Here is a 17,512-nt window from a genome sequence, read left to right as displayed (position 1 = left end):
ACCAGATGTAGGCTGAGGACTTCATCACTTCTCCCAGGCCCCTGCAAAGTGTTCATTTGTCAGATCAATAGCAGCGGGATGTTACTCAGTGGGAGTTGCATTGTCTCCAGTACATGTTAACCTGTGTAACTCAAAGAGAATTGGCGCACATCTTTGCATGGATGGCCCTGAGCTTCAGTAGTTCCTCCAAGATTCACACTGATTTCAGTGGATCCATGCATCATGAGGCTCAAACACTTGCACCTTTTCAGGGGGACTCCCAACTCCACTATCCTCCCTTCCCAACAAAACTGCAGGAGGGGAATTTTATGGTATTTTCATCTTGGACGTCCATGAACTAGACTCAGTGTAAAAAGGTATTCTATTGCAGGTGGAGTCCTGGTCAGGAATCTAGAGGGGATGTCCTCAGAATATTACACATAGCAACTACTGAGAACTGACTAGCCCTTCTGTGGATGTCAACACAACAAATTCTACTGTGATCTTTAAAAGTCCATATTTATGTTACTTTCCTAATGGGCAGTGATGCTTTGGAAGTAAATGAGATCTCCCTGTGATTGTTATATAAGGTCTTCAGGCAAAAATTTAAACTTTGATGCTCTGACTCTGAACTGGGGTTTGACACCACAAAATATTTGAGTATGTATCTTTTTTAAAAATATCATAGCATCAGAAGTTTCCCTTTAGTGAACATTGGCTTGAGTGAGATTCCAAGACTGAAGGAATAGTTGTTAGCCCCTATTTCTGCTCTTGAGAATTTTCATTGTAATGAACTTGAAATTGCCATGTAACTGTTCTCTTCATGTGATGCCAGACGGATCATATGTCCATGTACCCCAGAGGTAGGATAAAAAGCATTTTGCTTTCTTAATGTTGCAAAATGTACAGAAGCAGAAGATCAAATCTTTTTATTACTTTTCCTTCTCCCACCTCACATATTATGTATCTGTGATTGATATGAATTTAGAAAATCTATCAAATACTGTACAAAATCAAGATCAATTTTTTCAGACTATGCAATAAAAGATCAACTGCTTGATGGATAGAAATGAAGAAATCTGTCCTTTCTAAAATGCTTTCAAGGATATTAATTATCTTCTAAATAGGATTACTATCTATCCCTTTTTTTTTTTTAAACTGGTCTTAGAACTTGAAATCTGTCTTATGTGGTTTCCTACATATTAGTGTTTCCTATAACACTTTTGTACTCTAGGATTTCTCAGAGAACTCTGTTTTAAATTCTAAAATATTATTCATTAGGTACACCCATGCTTTCCTATTTAGTCTGAAAGTAACTATATATTATAAGCTACATTTACTAAAATCCCAGTCACTCCATGCATCAAAAATAGCTGTTGTACACAAATCTAGACAGATGGAATTATGCAAATGTAATATATTTTCAGTGCATCTATATGTGTGAGCAATGCGCCTGCCTGTGTAACTACTGCACTTTGCAAAAGTATGAAAGAAAGTGGCATGGGAAAGTGTTTCTATTTGCACTTGATATTTTAGAGCAAGATTTTGCCTGGCTGTAGGGCAGGTGCACAAAGGAAAGAGCTCAGGGGACACTGCCCTAGTTTGCACCTACAGGTAGTCAGAAAATGGGATTTTTCATGCTGTGAAAAATGTCAAGATTGACATTTTTGTCATCCCAAATCAAGACAAGAGGCCCAAATTTCACAATATTTATATGAAACAAAATCCCCACCCCCAAAAAAAAAAAAATTAATTTCAGGTCACTCTAAAAGTTTCAATTTTGGCAGTTTTTTAAAATATATTAATTAATTATATTATATTATATATAAAAATAGGTTTCAAAATAAAAAATTAAAATTTGGTCTAAATTGATATGACTTCACACCAAAAAATTGTGAAAAAATTCAGCATTGTCCAAATGTCATTTTCTGGCAGAAAGCTTGTTTCAGCTAAAAAACTTTCAACCAGTTCTATTTGTGCCACCTGACACCAGGCACAACAGCAGTCCCCACACTCAGGAATAGTGCAAAGACGACTCTGCTCCTACCTCCCGTGTGCAATGGCTCCAAAATGAGTGATGGGGACTGGGAAGTAGGTAGGGCCTTGGCTTCACCTTCCCCTTCTTCCATGGCCCATAAAGCTGATAGTTCTGCAGGCCTGGTTCCTAGACCTATGAAGCCTGACACCTACTTGAAATGGCAAAGCTAGTTAGTAAGCATAGGTGTATAATAATTGTAAAGAACTGTATAATAGATATAATCCACCTGGTGCCTATGTGAAATGGGACACTAGATAGGGAGGGCTTTGAGTTACAACAGAGAATTCTTTCCCAGATGTCTGATTGCTGGGTCTTGCCCACACAGTCAGGGTCTAACTGATCCCCATATTTGGGGTTGGGAAGGAATTTTCCCCCAGGTAAGATGGACAGAGACTCTGCGGGTTTTTCGCCTTCCTCTGCAGCATGGGGCACGGGTCACTTGCAGGTTTGAACTAATGTAAATGGTGGATTCTCTGTACCTTGAAGTCTTTAAACTATTATTTGAGGTCTTTACTAACTCAGCCAGAGGTTAGGGGTCTATTGCAGGAGTGAGTGGGTGAAGTCCTGTGGCCTGCGTTGTTCAGGTCCGACTAGGTGATCATGATATTTTCCTTCTGGCCTTGAAATCTACAAGTCTACGAGCTTCCTCTTTCCACCTTTGTTACATCATATCTAATTTACTTTGTAGGCTCCTTGGAGCAGCAATCAAATTTTCTATTTCTGGAGGTGCCTAGCTCACCCTTGGGTGCTGATAGAAACAATTGAAATAACCATTATGCAAATGAAAGGTAGACAAGTAATTTGTAACATAGCTAGGGGGGTTAGAGGGAAAGCACTGGAGACATAGGGCTAGACTCTTGCCCCATGCAGTCTCTATGCATCCACTAGCAGAAGTTAGAGCAGTCCAGAGGCTGCTCTAATTAACACTGGCCTGAACTGTCTCCAGAGGCAACGAAAGCTGGCACAGAAACTTTTCCATACCAGCTCAGTCAGGCTCAAGATTAGGTTGTTACGTCATGTCATCAAAGTAATCAGACTAGGTTGAAAGGAAAAAAACAAACAGTCTGTTACTCAGAACTGAAGTTCTGGTCAAGGGAGGGAAGTATGGACTTGAACAAGAGATGAGTTATTCCCCTCACACAGGAGATTAAAGATTGCATATTGGAAAGGTATTCTAAATAAGGCTCTACTTAACTTGCTATATTGTGGAAATTGCGGATTCCACAGTATTAGATTTCTACTGCAATTTTGACAGCAGGAGCCCCTGCTTTCAACCCCAGGCAGCCAACAGCATGATATCACAGAAAAGTAATAATGGACTTTATTACCAGAAATAATGAGGTCCATTATTACTTTTCTGCAATTTTCTATGGCTTATCCACAACTCAGCCACATTTTTTTTTTTTTTTAAACATTTATCCCGCAATTCATTCAGGGCCTTAATTCTAACTCGTTTCACAAGTCCTTTTGTGAACCTTAAGGAACTGCCTAGATTCTGCTTTTAAATAAGCATAGAGGACTCCCACTGAATTTTAGAAATGTACATATGCACCTGAGCTCAAAATCTGCCCACTATTTTTCAGACTACGTAACCTAAAGATGACATTCTAAGGGTGTTTAAATTGATGTAGTTCCACTGCTCATTAGGGGCTTGTCCTCACTTACCTCGGAGATTTGGTGGCAGTTGACCGGAGTTACGCAAGCTACGCAAAAAACTTGCGTAACTCCTGTCGACTTCTCTGCTTCTGTTCTGCGCGTCGTCTTCACTGCACTGCGTCAACAGGAACTGCGTTCCCATCAATGCAGCGCTACGCCAATTGAGAAGGTGGTCTTAATATGTCAATTTCTGGATCGACTGAGCGGGTCTTCACTGACCGCTCACTCGATTCAGAGAAGTCGATCTGACGGTGGCGAATTTGCCGCCGTCAGTGAAGGCCTAGCCTAGGTGTCAAAATGACAGCCAACTATTAAATCATTCTGAGCTACAGAGTTTTGCAAGATGTACCTAACGGCTCCAAGTATTCTTACATTATACAAGTTCTGACATTTACATCCACGAAGAGGGCAAAGAAGTCCTAGACATTGATGTCACCAGAACTCAGGATTGCAGGTCTGTTGTGATAGGTCTTGGAAACTTTTTAGTTGGAAAGGAAAATATTAAATCTCTCAAATTAGTCAGAGGCAGCAAAAATAAACTCTGAACCTTGTCATTTCACATTTTGGAAGATCAGGCATTCACTGTTTCAAGTTAATAAAACTGTCCTGGTATTTTATGGCCTTTAGCACAGTTCATGCATTTATTGGTTTTCTGCCAAGGTGTGAAGTGCTGCTTAAAATGTAGATAATTAAAACCCAGGATGAATTTAAAGATTCCTGTGTCCATTGATTCAGTTCAGGTTGTGAGAATCATAGACTCATAAGACTGGAAGGGACCTTGAGAGTTCTTGTAGTCCAGTCCCCTGCACTCAAGGCAGGACAAAACATTATCTAGACCATCCCTGACAGGTGTTTGTCTAACCTGCTCTTCAAAATCTCCCATGACGGTGATTCCACAAGCTCCCTAGGTAATTTATTCCAGTGCTTAACTACCCTGTCAATTAGGAAGTTTTTCCTTATGTCCAACCTAAACCACCCATGCTGTAATTTAAGCCCATTGCTTCTTGTCCTATCATCAGGCAACAATTACCCAAAGAGAACAATTTTTCTCCCTCCTCCTTATAACAACCTTTTATGTATTTGAAAACTGTTATGTCCCCCCTCAGTCTTTTCTTCTCCAGACTAAACAAACCCAGTTTTTTCAATCTTCCCTCATAAGTCAGGTTTTCTAGACCGTTAGTCATTTTTGTTGCTCTTTTCTGGGACTCTCTCCAATTTGTCCACATCTTTCCTGAAATGTAGCATCCAGAACTTGACACAACACTAGTTGAGGCCTAAAAAGCATGGAGTAGAGCAGAAGAATTACTTTTTGTATCTTGCTTACAACACTCCTCCTTACAACATCCCAGAATGATGTTTGCTTTCTTTGCAACAGAGTTACACTGTTGACTCATATTTAGCTTGTGATCCATTATGACCCCCAGATCCCTTTCTGCAGTAGTCTTTCCTAGGCTGTGATTTCACATTTTGTATGTGTGCAATTGATTGTTCCTTCCTACATGGAGTACTTTGCGTTTGTCCTTATTGAATTTCATCCTATTTACTTCAGACCATTTCTCCAGTTTGTCCAGATCATTTTGAATTTTAATACTATCCTCCAAAGCACTTGCAACCCCCTCCCAGTTTGGTATCATCTGCAAACTTTATAAATGTGCTCTTTATGCCATTATCTAAATCATTGATGAAGATACTGAGCAGAGCCCAAATATATCTGAGCTTGTATGCCTCAATCATTTATTTTATGAAGGCACAGCTGAAGGTTTAGTATCCCTTCTAACTCCATGCTAAATATTTTAGATATTAAGCTAGCATTAAATTACGTTGCTGAGTGACCAGGCATATTCATATACAACTCTCCCAGTTATGCACAATCCAATGGTCATAACTTGAACAGCATTATATACTTGAGAGTTGTCAGTCATTGGTAAAATTCTTATCAGTACTTCCCCCATGTACACCTCTTTCTACTAGCTTTATTTTGGTAAAGATTTTATTTTGCCATAAACATGCAGTAATAAATATTTCAAGAAAGAGCAGAAACTTTGCTTATTATGAACAAACCAAAGTGAATGGAAAAGTTTAAAAGGAATATTGAACATTTCAATCTTGTCCAAAGGGTTTGTCATACTAACCATTATCATCAGTCATCATCATCATCTGTAACTGAATGTGTTACTTGTGAAAGGTGCCTGAATGACATCCCTAGAGAGACACAAGCCATCAATATATTCACAGAACAATCCTGCATGGGCAGCAGCAACCCAAGCTTTCCCACACTGTCATACCAATCTCCATCAACCTGGCGGTGCAGGGACCACCTCTGTAGATGCCATTCATATTCAGGCCTGGGTCTTTCTACTAGCATTGCCAGAAGTCCCAATAGTGCCAACTCCAATAGTTTTTCATGAGGTGGACAACAGACTACTGGGACCCAAATGAAAGTTGAGTTAGGCATAAACTCATTTCAGAGGAGATACCTTATCACCATCTGGTGTTAATGAATTTTAGTCAATATAGTTATGGCCAATCCCCTGAGCCATCTAGACCCCTCACACTCCATTCTTAAAAATAGATATGAATGTCTCTACTACAGAAAGGACAAGATTTCCCCTAAATCCTATTCTTATCTGCAAAGATCTCTCCCTGAGAAAATTCAATGTTATTCAAAATAGTCCCTTCCCTTCCACACCCAGCCAGCATCACTTTTTGGCCCTGAATTCAAGTTTTAGAGCAAAGAGTCTCAAATTCCATTGAAAAGCCTTTGCAACAGGGATATTAATTGAAACACCTCACATGCTTCAACATGGGCAGGTTTCATGTTAGTCAGGGCAGGGGCATAGCCTGGAATTGGTGCCGTGTCTGAAGATCAATAAGCAAATTTGGCCCAAGTCCTGCAGATCTTGCAGCTTCTCTATGTGGAATGCCTGCCCTTCTGTAGTCCTTACAGTCCACCCACCACTCTGATATCTGTTAATGTAACCCACTGGTCAGCAATGTAACCTGCTGTGCTGACCCACAGAGAATACAAGTTATTATAGCCCCCAGCTAGGGAGCTTTAGCAGCTCATGTTTTTAGCTCTGAAGGTCTCCAGTTCAATCTTGTGTTGACAGCCAAGACAGCAGCCACCACACTAGTATGACCAGCTTGGTGGACATAATACCAGTAGCTCCCCACCCCCCGTGGATGGCCACACTGTGCTCCTGACTCTAATGGAGATAGAAGCCAATGTCTGAAAGTTAACATTGCTCTCAACAGCATTAGTCTCTCTAGTTTTAATCACTATTATGCGCTGTACAGTAGTGACACCTATCATTAGGCTAGTAAGGCCTAAAGTTTTCCATTATCACCTTTTCTTTTTATTGGCTGCTCATTTTGACCATTCAGGGTGAAATTTTCCCTCAGGTTGAGTTATTAGATAGTATGTTGTTTTCTAAAGACATCATGACACCTCAGTTTCCTGTTCCCCATGCAGTGCAGTGTCAAATACACATTATTCATGCAGAGAGACCACTGGCAACATGAGCATCAGAGAAGTATACCCAGAACTTCCACCCCTCGCCTCCAAAAACTCAGCTGAATTTTGCTGGTACAGGTATTTGGACACATTTCCTCTACCCTATGCAATGGAATAGAAAATAGAACTTTCCATTCTTTTCTATTGTAGTTTTGCAGAAGTTTCCCCACCACTGCTCACACCAACTCAACTCCACCGCTGTTAGCAATGCTGGGAGCCCTGCTGTAGATAGGCCACCAGCATCTCAAATGCTGTGTTGATTAGCCTGCTCTGAACGGTGTTAAATGAAAAAGGTGTTTAAAATGGTGATGGCTCTTCTACACAAGTTCTCCCCATGTTGCTAAGTTTTTCTAGGGTGCATAATGCTATACAAGAGTCACAAGCAACAGGACTCTCCCTCACGTAACTGAAATCAGAACGGAGTTCTGATTTACCCTATTATAACAATAGATGTGATTTGCCAAGTACAGATTTGCCTTTTAATCAGAATCTGATCTTCCTTAATTTTTGGTTCTGGATAGGCCTTTCTTTGCTCCTAGTAATTGTAACAGTGCTTGATTAATCTTTAATCATGGTCACAAAGATCAACTAGATGAAAAAATCATCTGAAAACAAAAGGTCAAATAGATGATACAATGACCACACATTCACTGAATTTATGTTATTTTTATTAATTCTTTATTATAGGTCAGCCTTTGGTTAGTAGGACATAGGGTAAATATCAACTCAAAGGGTAACCTTTTGATAAACACCCGTATTAGGATTAAAATGAAACTATCATCATGACACTAATAGTACATGCAAATAGGTTATGCAGACGTATTTTATATTATGACATGGGTAAACAAACCTGCAGTGCTGTGTATTGGTTCATAAATTGGATCAATTATCTAATCCTGGTCTCACTGAAATCAAAACTTTCATTGACTTAAATGGGGCCCTCGTTTTGGTCTAAATACCATAGAACACAGCACAGGTGGACCTGTATTCTAAATGCCTACATCATGAAGTATAAACACAGCTGCATCTAAATTTGAGGGAATCTGGCTGGGAACAAAATGGGTGCACTTAGAAATAGATCTTAATTAGTCAAAAGAAATGAATACTCAAAGGCAAGATGTGTTTACTATATGAGTAGACAAAACTGACTGAACCAAATCAAATGAATGCTAAGCAGCTGGACCTCTGTTGCCAGTGTTCACCTAATATGCTTATAAATAGAAATTAAAAATAAAATGAAAAACCTAAAGCAATTGAAGTTGGAAAAACTTCCAGGATTATGGCCAGCAATGACATAACCACACATTACAAACACTAGGGGACTATGGCAGTCCAAAATGGGGAACAAAAGGCGAGCCAAGAGGTCAAGTGATGGGGGAAAGCAATGATTTCTAACTGATGTATAACATATAGAGAAAGGAAGATTTTGAAACAAGGAATAGAGTCAAAGGACTAGAACTTCGTCTGGTATTAACTGCTGTAGCTCCGCAGAAGTACATTGAAAATCACTGCAGCTATATCAAATTACCAGCTGAGCAGCTGGCACAAAATTCATAGGAACTAATGGATGAAGATTGCATATATAAGGGCTAATTTTTAAATGTCAAGTGTGCATCTGTGCACAAATATTACATACACAATTATCTCAGTTACACACACAATATCGAGTTTGTGCAAGCATAGAATGGTAAGTGTTTCTACTAATAAGAGGCAAAATAGTCATGCTTTGGGGAGCGGCAGTGCTGCTCTTTGTATTAGTAGATGAGCCATTTTCTTCCAGCTGCAAGAGCTTTGAGATCTATCGATGGCTGAATGAAAAGAAGCTTCATCTTCCTGTGTCTGGATGGATATGAATGGAATCATGGGTGATAACTAGGTAAAATAAGGAAACACTGTAAAAATGTAACTGGCAGCAGAGATCAGAATGAAATTCCAAGCAATAGAGCACTAATAGGAAGGATGGTCTGATGGTTAAGGCACCAGACAGAGCTTCAGGAGATGTGGGTAAGTTCCTTTCTCTGCAACAAAGTGACTACCGGTAACTCACTTAATCTGTTTGCGCCTCAGTTCCCCATCTGTAAAACAGGGATATTAAATACTTCAGTTGTTTGACTTACCCATTTAGATTGTGAGCTCCTTGGGGCAGAGACGGTCTCTTGTTGTGTGTTTGTAGAGTGCCTGGCACAATGGGGCTCCAGTCTCAATTTAGCATTACTGAGAAAAAATATTAATGGATCTGAGAGGTAAACGTAGACCTGGCATTATTTTATCCTATAGGGAGGGTCATGGTTATAAGCAGCAGAGAGGGGGGAAAAAAGTCAGATCATATCAGGAAATGGAGTAATCGCTAGCACATCATTCATCTGCTGTCTCATGATGACAGTAAAACTCCTTCTATAGCAACTGTTCTTGGAATAGTAAGATTTGTGCCTTACTTCCTACTCACCCTATTTAAGTCTAGTTACTTTTTAGACATATGGAACGTGCGTCTATATCCATGCTGAATAACCTCTCAGATGCTGATCTAAGAAGATGCAAAGATGCTGTATTGATAAATCCAGGGTTGTATCATCATCCTTATACAATAGCTTTTCTTTTGTGTAGATAGCTGAATTTAAAATATTGAAGTCAGAGAATATCAATTCTACTATTTCTAGAGATATACTGGAGCTGGAAAAAGATTCGGCCTCCCCCCCCCCAGCAAATTAACTCCTAAACAAGGCAGGAGATTCAGTACCTCTGTTTGTTTCTGTAGTAGTACCTTTTCTTCTAAACAGCCTAAAAATCTTTTCATTCTTACATGGACAAAACTAGGTGAATAAACTGAATGATTAATACGGACAAGCCTGTTACAGGTGTCAGTGTGAAAGCAGGCCACATTCTCTCTGAAAGTATCTAGGAAATTTGTTAAACCCAAAATTAATCTTCTATAATATATATTGCTTTATGGTTAGTTACAATTTTACATACTGAACTACTTACATTTTTATCCTGAAATCCTGCTCTCTGCTAATGGGTACTAACTGCTATTGTGCAAAATTAGCTCTCCTGAGTAACCGTTTAAGATACAAACTTTGTAAGGGCCAGTGATCCTAAAATCACACATAGAATGAAATCTTTGATTAAGTGTGAAGGATAAGGGAAACTAGATCCCAAACTTTCAGGGACTGCATGGCTGTAACTAACTAGTTCCTACAGAGAATAGACAAAAATGGCAGATCTTGAGCGCCCCCTGGTGCTCTATTTCATCTGGTAATGTTTGGCTAATCAAAGAGAAGAGAGGTGATGATGACAGAATAAGATTTCTAAATATATCAAATACTTGCATGTCCATTAAGGATTTCATTAGATTTTGTTTGGGCACCAGCATAAATATTGCCTGATAGGAATACTACTTTTTCTATTACAAAACAAAATTCAACCATTATTAACAGTGACAGATATATGGGCTGGGGAAATCACACCATAGACAAGAACAGCTGCTGAAGGAATGTGTACAGTACAAATAAGATCAAAGAACAATCAGCAGATTTTAAAGCCATATTTAGCCCACACCAGTACCAATTTTCTATCGGTTTTATGCTATTCTGGGCTTGTGAAGGTTAAAGGCGTGGCACTGCCAGAAATGAAGGTTTATTGTTATTTGCTAACCAGAAACAGTAGCTGCTCCACACTGTATATTTATTATTTTATGTCACTAACACTCTTCACCATAATTGAAAGGCACATCCACTTTAATGGGGAATGCAGTGATTGATTCTCTGTGCTAGCTCAGATAAGTTTCTCTTTGAACTGTAGCCCAATTTGGTCTTTTTGAATGTCTTGTTCTTTCCAAACCACAAACCTGATATTGAATATCAGGGACTGATTCTTCAAACCCCTCCTAATGTGAGTAGTCCTTATTCATGATAGCAATGCCATTGTCACATATCTACTGAAGTGCATATATGTCAGGGATGGCCAAAATGCAGCACATGAACCACCTGTCTCTCTTTTACAGTTAAAGTGCAGCTCACACAGACCCCTCCATATTATCTACCTACCCGACTGGAGTGGGGAGCTCTGTGCTTCTTCCCTGCAGTAGGGTGTTGGAGCTAAAGGCTTCTCCCTTACAGGGAGGGGGGTCTTGGGGCTTCTGCCCCATGGAAGGCACCTGCCAGGACTCAGGTTTTCTGCCCAGCTGGTGCACCCTGGCTCTCAAACTTGTGAAGATTGTCATATGCAGCTCAGAGGGTCAGTAAGTTTGGCCACTTCTGATATACATCATAATGTAAAGTAACATGAGCTGAACCTCATCACATTGAAACATGTATTTCCCACTACACCACATACATGACATATTATTTCATACTGATATTAGAAAGGCCCCACTCAAAATAAGGACCCTTTGAGGTGGGCGCCTATACAAACAAATAGGAAAGGCCCAGCCCAAGTACTGTGTTATAGGCAGAGCCAGTATCGCCCCCATTAAGGTTGCCTGACGTTTCCCATTAAAAGACCCTGATTTGAATTCCTTATAACTTTGCAAAACTTTAAACATGTGGGCTTAAATTTTCTGTTAGGTGTCTGCTTCAGGCTGAAACTCTTTGGAAAACTTCAGCGAACACAATCTGGCTGCTTTCAAGAACGAGATGAGGGGAAAAACACCTTTTGCCTATGTCAAAAAATTCTGGCAAACTCTTCTTTGGAAAAAAAAGCCTTTGCACCTCCATACTTTGAAAAAAGTGAATTGAAGTTTGGCAGGGGGGGTGGCCTTTGTTTCAGCGATGTGCCTTTTTCTGTCCCCACGGAAATCCACCCAAATTTGGCCAATTTTCGCACAAACTCAGTAGACTTTTTAGATTTTAGCAGCTAGATTCCCCAAAGACACTTTCCACACTGAGCAGGACTTGCCATGGAATTGCAGCTCTGGGCTGCTGCAGGCTGTGTCAGGTCCAGGTTAGGATACCTGAACTGACAGCAGGGAACCTGTCTCTCCAGTGCTTGCAAGACCCACCCCACCTTCACAGGCCCAGGCATCACGGAGGAGTAAATTGCCTGATTCAAACGCAGGGACAAGAGCTGGACCTGTGCGAGGGAGCAGGGGGATTAGATTGGGATAAGGGAGTCTCAGAATGGAGGCTGGTATGCGCAGGGAAGGAAACTGGAAACTGAGTTGGGGTGAGGGGAGAAACGGACTGGCTGGGCAAAGAAAATGGAACTGAGAAGCAGTGGGGTGGGTGGAAGGAACTGAGGAAGGAGGGGGCACAGATCTGATAAATAGCTGGGGTGTAGGGGGAGAACTAGGACAGGCTGACAAAGACTGGGACAAGGAGTCAGGTGGCAGAGATTGGGAGCCAGTAGAGATGAGTGGTTAACTAGAGGACAGGGTGAGGAGAGAAGCAAATTGGATGAGGAGCCAGGAGGGGAGAACTGTGATTGGCTGGGCAAGGAGAAAGAGACTGGCATTGGGACAATGAGTCCAGAGAGGTGAGACTAGTGCTTTCTGGACACAGAGACGGGGGCAGAATGAGAAGCCGGAGGAGTGGAGACTGGGATTGGTTAGGTGAGGATAATGGTACTAGGACAAGAAACCAGGCCTGGGGAAGAGAGAAAACTGGTATAAGGGGTCAAACTTGAGGCAGGAGGCAGAAGTGTGCGACCACCAGAATACATTCCCTTCCAGAGCCTGCAGTGAAATCCGGGATTCCCAAGTCTCATTATCCCGCTACTGTCAGCAAGTATCTGTGAAACCCACTGGCAGAATGTGTGTTTATCTCCTTCTAGTGCTGGTCCACACAGAGGCTGACAACTTACTGTTGCTATCAGTTATTCCATTGGTTCATGTGGCAGAGACCTGTGTACTGGATCTAAAGATTCCAATCCTTCTGATGACCCATGTGGCTTTTTTAAAAATTAGGAAGTTACAAACCAAAAACTACACTAAAGTATATGTGATCATGTAATTAAAGACTTTCATAATAGAGACACAGGAGAGGGCTCAATTAAGGCTGCACAGGCAATCTTAATTCTGGCATCTCTTCACTTTTGGGTGCTTGACTTTGTGACCTAATAATGTTCTTTTAACATAGTTTTGTGTATCTAATTACAGCTGTGACACTAAATGATATTTTTGGTTCACTGGCAATCTGTAAAGCCAAAGACATTTGTTTTGGGTTAACCCAAAACCAAAATATTTCAGAATTTTCAGCAGGCAGAAAAGTTGAAATAAATAGTTTTGGGTCAAAACAAAATATTTCATTATCTCAGCCATCTCTGACTTTTTCTTTTTAAATAAAAGCAAAGGACATTTGGATATAAAAGGGCTAGATTCACAATAGAACATAGGTGACATTCACAAAACCAAGGAGGAGGGGGAGGTTGTGCCACTTTTTTTCTAGCTGGTGGTGAAGGCTCTTACCCAGGATGTCAGAGAGCCAGTTGCAAATCCCTGCTCTGGAGAAAGGATTTGAACCGATGTCTTCAATATTCCAATTGAACACCCTAAATCACAAAGCTATTGGCTCTGCTGAAGTGAGACACAAGAACAACCATACTGGGTCAAACCAATGGTCCATCTAGCCCAGTACCCGGCCTTCCGACAGTGAACAATGCCAGGTGTTTCAGAGGGAATGAATAGAACAGGCAACCACCAAATGATCCATCCCCTGTCGTCCACTCTCAGCTTCTTACAGTCAGAGGCTAGGGACGCCCAAAGCATGGAGTTAAATCCCTGATCATCTTCACTATTAGCCATTGCTGGACCTATCCTCCATGAACGTATCTAGTTCTTTTTTTAACCCTGTTATAATCTTGGCCTTCATAACATCGTCTGGCAAGGAGTTCCACAAGCTGACCATGCATTGTGTGAAGAAATGCTTCCTTTTGTTTGTCTTAAACCTGCGACCTATTAATTTTGTTTGATGACTCCCTAGTACTGGTGTTATGAGAAGGAGTAAATAACACTTCCTTATTTACTTTCTTCACACCAGTCATGATTTTATAAACCTCTATCATATCCCCCCTTAGTGATTTCTTTTCCAAGCTGAGAAGTCCCAGTCTTATTAATCTCTCCTCATATGGAAGCTGTTCCATACCCCTAATCATTTTAGTTGCCCTTTTCTGTACCTTTTCCAATTCCAATGTGTCTTTTTTGAGATGGGGTTACCAGATCTGCACAGTATTCAAGATATGGGCATACCATGGATTTATGAAGAGGCAATATATTTTCTGTCTTATTATCTATCCCTTTCCTTATGATTCCCAACATTGTTAGCTTTTTAAATGCCGCTGCACATTTACTGGATTGTTTTCAGAGAACTATCCACAATGACTCCAAGATCTCTTTATTGAATGGTAACAGCTAATGTAGACCCCATCATTTTATATGTATAGTTGGGATTATGTTTTTCAATCTGCATTACTGTGCATTTATCAACATTTAATTTCATCTGCCATTTTGTTGCCCAGTCACCCAGTTATGTGAGATCCTTTTGTAACTCTGCAGTCTGTAACGCTGCTTTGGACTTAACAATCTTGAGTAGTTTTGTATCATCTGCAAATTTGCCAGCTTACTGCCTACCCCTTTTTTCAGATCATTTATGAATATGTTGACCAGTACAGATCCCAGTACAGAGCCCTGGGGGACACCACTATTTACCGCTCTCCATTCTGAAAACTAACCGTTTATTCCAACCCTTTGTTTCCTATCTTTGTTTCCATGACATTGTTCACTCTGCTTCAATTGTACTCCTTCCCCCAACCTGTCTCTCCCCTGTCTATTTAGACAATATTGTCTCACTGTTTCCTTGTACTCCCCTATCTGTAACCATCTGTTGTCTCTTGTCTTATACTGAGATTATAAACTCTCTGGGGCAGGGACTTTTTGTTTTGTGTTTGGACAGTGCCTAGCAAAATGGGGTCACAGGTTTGTTGGTTTGTTTGTAAATGTAATTTATAGAGCAGGGAGGAAGAAGGGTTTTGCAGCCAAGGCACTGGACTGGGATTGGGGCGTCCACGTTCAGTTCCCAGCACCACCATGTGACTTTGGACAAGTCACTTAATGATGTGGGACTAATTCCAGAGTAAGGTACCACTCAATACAAGTAATGATGGTGGCTTCTGGCCTCAAGAGATCTGTGGGCCACTTTATTTTTAATTAGCTATACCAACTTTGATTTGTTGTAGCAGAGATATATTCTATCCCTTTCAAAAGCAGTACATCTTCTTTATCTTTTAACCCTTGTGCAGATTAAATTCATCTTTTAAATTAGAACAATTTCAGTCACTTTCTACCATAGATAATGGTAGATAATGGTTGAGCACTGAAAGTGATGCAAAGTACAACAATCTGACAGTTTTAAGCAATCCTAAAATTGTTATTTTGCCCTAGAAGTAGAGGAGTGTGAAAAATGTATATAAAATACACCAATGGAAGAAAGAAACAAACTGCTATTTTAGACAGCATTTCATTTTTACAGAAAAAGCAAACAGTGTTTAGCTTTTTGCAAAATCAGGTGTCTCCCCCAACATACACCGTTACCATAACCAATTTTGTAACACCCCACCCGAAATCAATAGAAACCTAGAGTGCTCAGCAAGTCGCATGACAGCCCTAAAACAGGAGATCCCTATTAACTACGGGGTCACACGAGTGGTGTACACATGAGCATGAGTAATGGGAAGCCAGCAGTTCATCTAATCTAACAGCAATGATCTGTGCTATAACGATACTAAACTATCTAGGAGTGATTCAGGTGGTTAACAAATGTTGGCGTTCAGTAGTTCGGAAATAGCTAAGATACGATAGCATTTGCTCTTGTTCAATCCATTACAATATATTTGCATCAAAAGATATTTATTCAGAAACTTCACCAACTGCTAAGCAGCCTCATGAGTCAAAGAGCAAGCTCTGTGATCTCCTTCATTATTGTTGCTAGGGAAACTACACCCACACTATCCATGTATTTAGCCTTTAAGAGAGGCCAGACTATAGTAAAGCATTGGCATAGAGAAATTATATTTTTGACTTTGTTGCTATGTAGAAAATATATTGCTGGTATACATAAAACAGGTTTTTAAATCTTTAGAAGTAAAGCACCTACCATGGCAAAGGTGCAGTTAAGTGTACTCAAAAGGTTTGAATTCAGATACATGTTTTAATTTAATCTGTGCTGTGGAAATTAAGCCTGACCCAATCTTTACCTTGTCCAGCTAGTAAATTACTTTGCCTCTGGAGGCAAAGGGAACCAATGACCATATGGGGAACCAATGACAGAGTCACAATATGGTTCCTGATCCATTTCTGGGGCAGTGTAGTTTACTCAAGATAATTGCAAACATTCTTTTTTTTTTTTTTTTTTTTTAAAAAGGAAAGAAAAAATGCTTCTTTCCTGCAGCGTAAATGTAAAACCAACACCAATTGATCTGTTTTTCAGTTTCAGAATTCAAAGTTCGGCAGGTGCAGATTAAATGAATAAATGCCTCAAATACTCAGCGCACAGTTGAAAAAAATAGATCTAATCCCTCAGATACTTAGAAGGCACAAAGTGACTCCAGTAACTGAAAAATACAACTGCAAGATAGGGAGTAAAAGGAGCAGTGTGAGTCCAGTTTAAAAAAAAAAAAAAGACATTGGGCCAGAGTTCACAGGTCTCTCTTGGCTGTGTAGGCAATAAAGGAGACATAAGGCCCCCTTGGAGCTACTTGCCCAGTATTCCAGAGTGCAAGCAAAGTACAGAGGGATGGGTCTGAGAGGAGCCCTACCTCTGCCCTGATTTATCAGCCAGAGTAGCTAGCCAGCCGCACAGGGGATACATCTACATTGCACCTGGAAGCAAGCCTCCCTGCCTGGGTAGACAGACTCACGCTAGCATGGTAAAAAAAGCAGTGTTGATGTTGGTGCACCAGCAGAAGCTTGGGCTAGCCACCTGAGCTCAGAGCCACCCGATCCCTGGGCCTAGGTACCTGTACAACCTTATTTGCCTCCCACCTCCTTCTGCATGTGCATTATGATATAGTCTTTAATTACAGGATCCCATATTATTTTTTCTCATAGGACTCCTGACTCATTTACTGCACAGGACAGATGGATCGCATTTAATGAGCAGCTGTTTAATATTCTGTTTCCTCCTCATTGTTCAATGTGTGGCCCTAGGCCTTATTTACCTGCACACTATTCAAACCCTGCTCTGAAGACAGAACTATTCATTTCCCCCTGGGTTTTCCTATTGTGTTCATCACCATAGTATTTGAGGGCTTCACAAATCAATTTTCATAACTCCCCATAAAGTGGAGAGTATTATCCCCATTTTACAGATGCGCAACTGAGGCACACAGATTAAGGT

The 17,512-nt window shown here is 40.5% G+C and overlaps 1 protein-coding gene across 4 annotated transcripts in view; it reads left to right on the top strand.

The window, feature by feature from the left end:
* Positions 1–17,512, top strand: part of GABRB1 (gamma-aminobutyric acid type A receptor subunit beta1) — a 200,279-nt gene that overhangs the window by 166,484 nt on the left and 16,283 nt on the right. The gene's annotated exons all lie outside the window — the stretch shown is intronic.

The sequence above is a fragment of the Emydura macquarii genome, unplaced genomic scaffold, assembly GCF_026122565.2.
Source record: "Emydura macquarii macquarii isolate MOO-44397 ecotype Brisbane River unplaced genomic scaffold, CSIRO-AGI_Emac_v2 contig_3128, whole genome shotgun sequence".
In the NCBI taxonomy this organism is placed as follows: Eukaryota; Metazoa; Chordata; order Testudines; family Chelidae; genus Emydura; species Emydura macquarii.
Note: the sequence above shows the minus strand (reverse complement) of the source record. Positions and strands in the feature narration are given on the sequence as shown.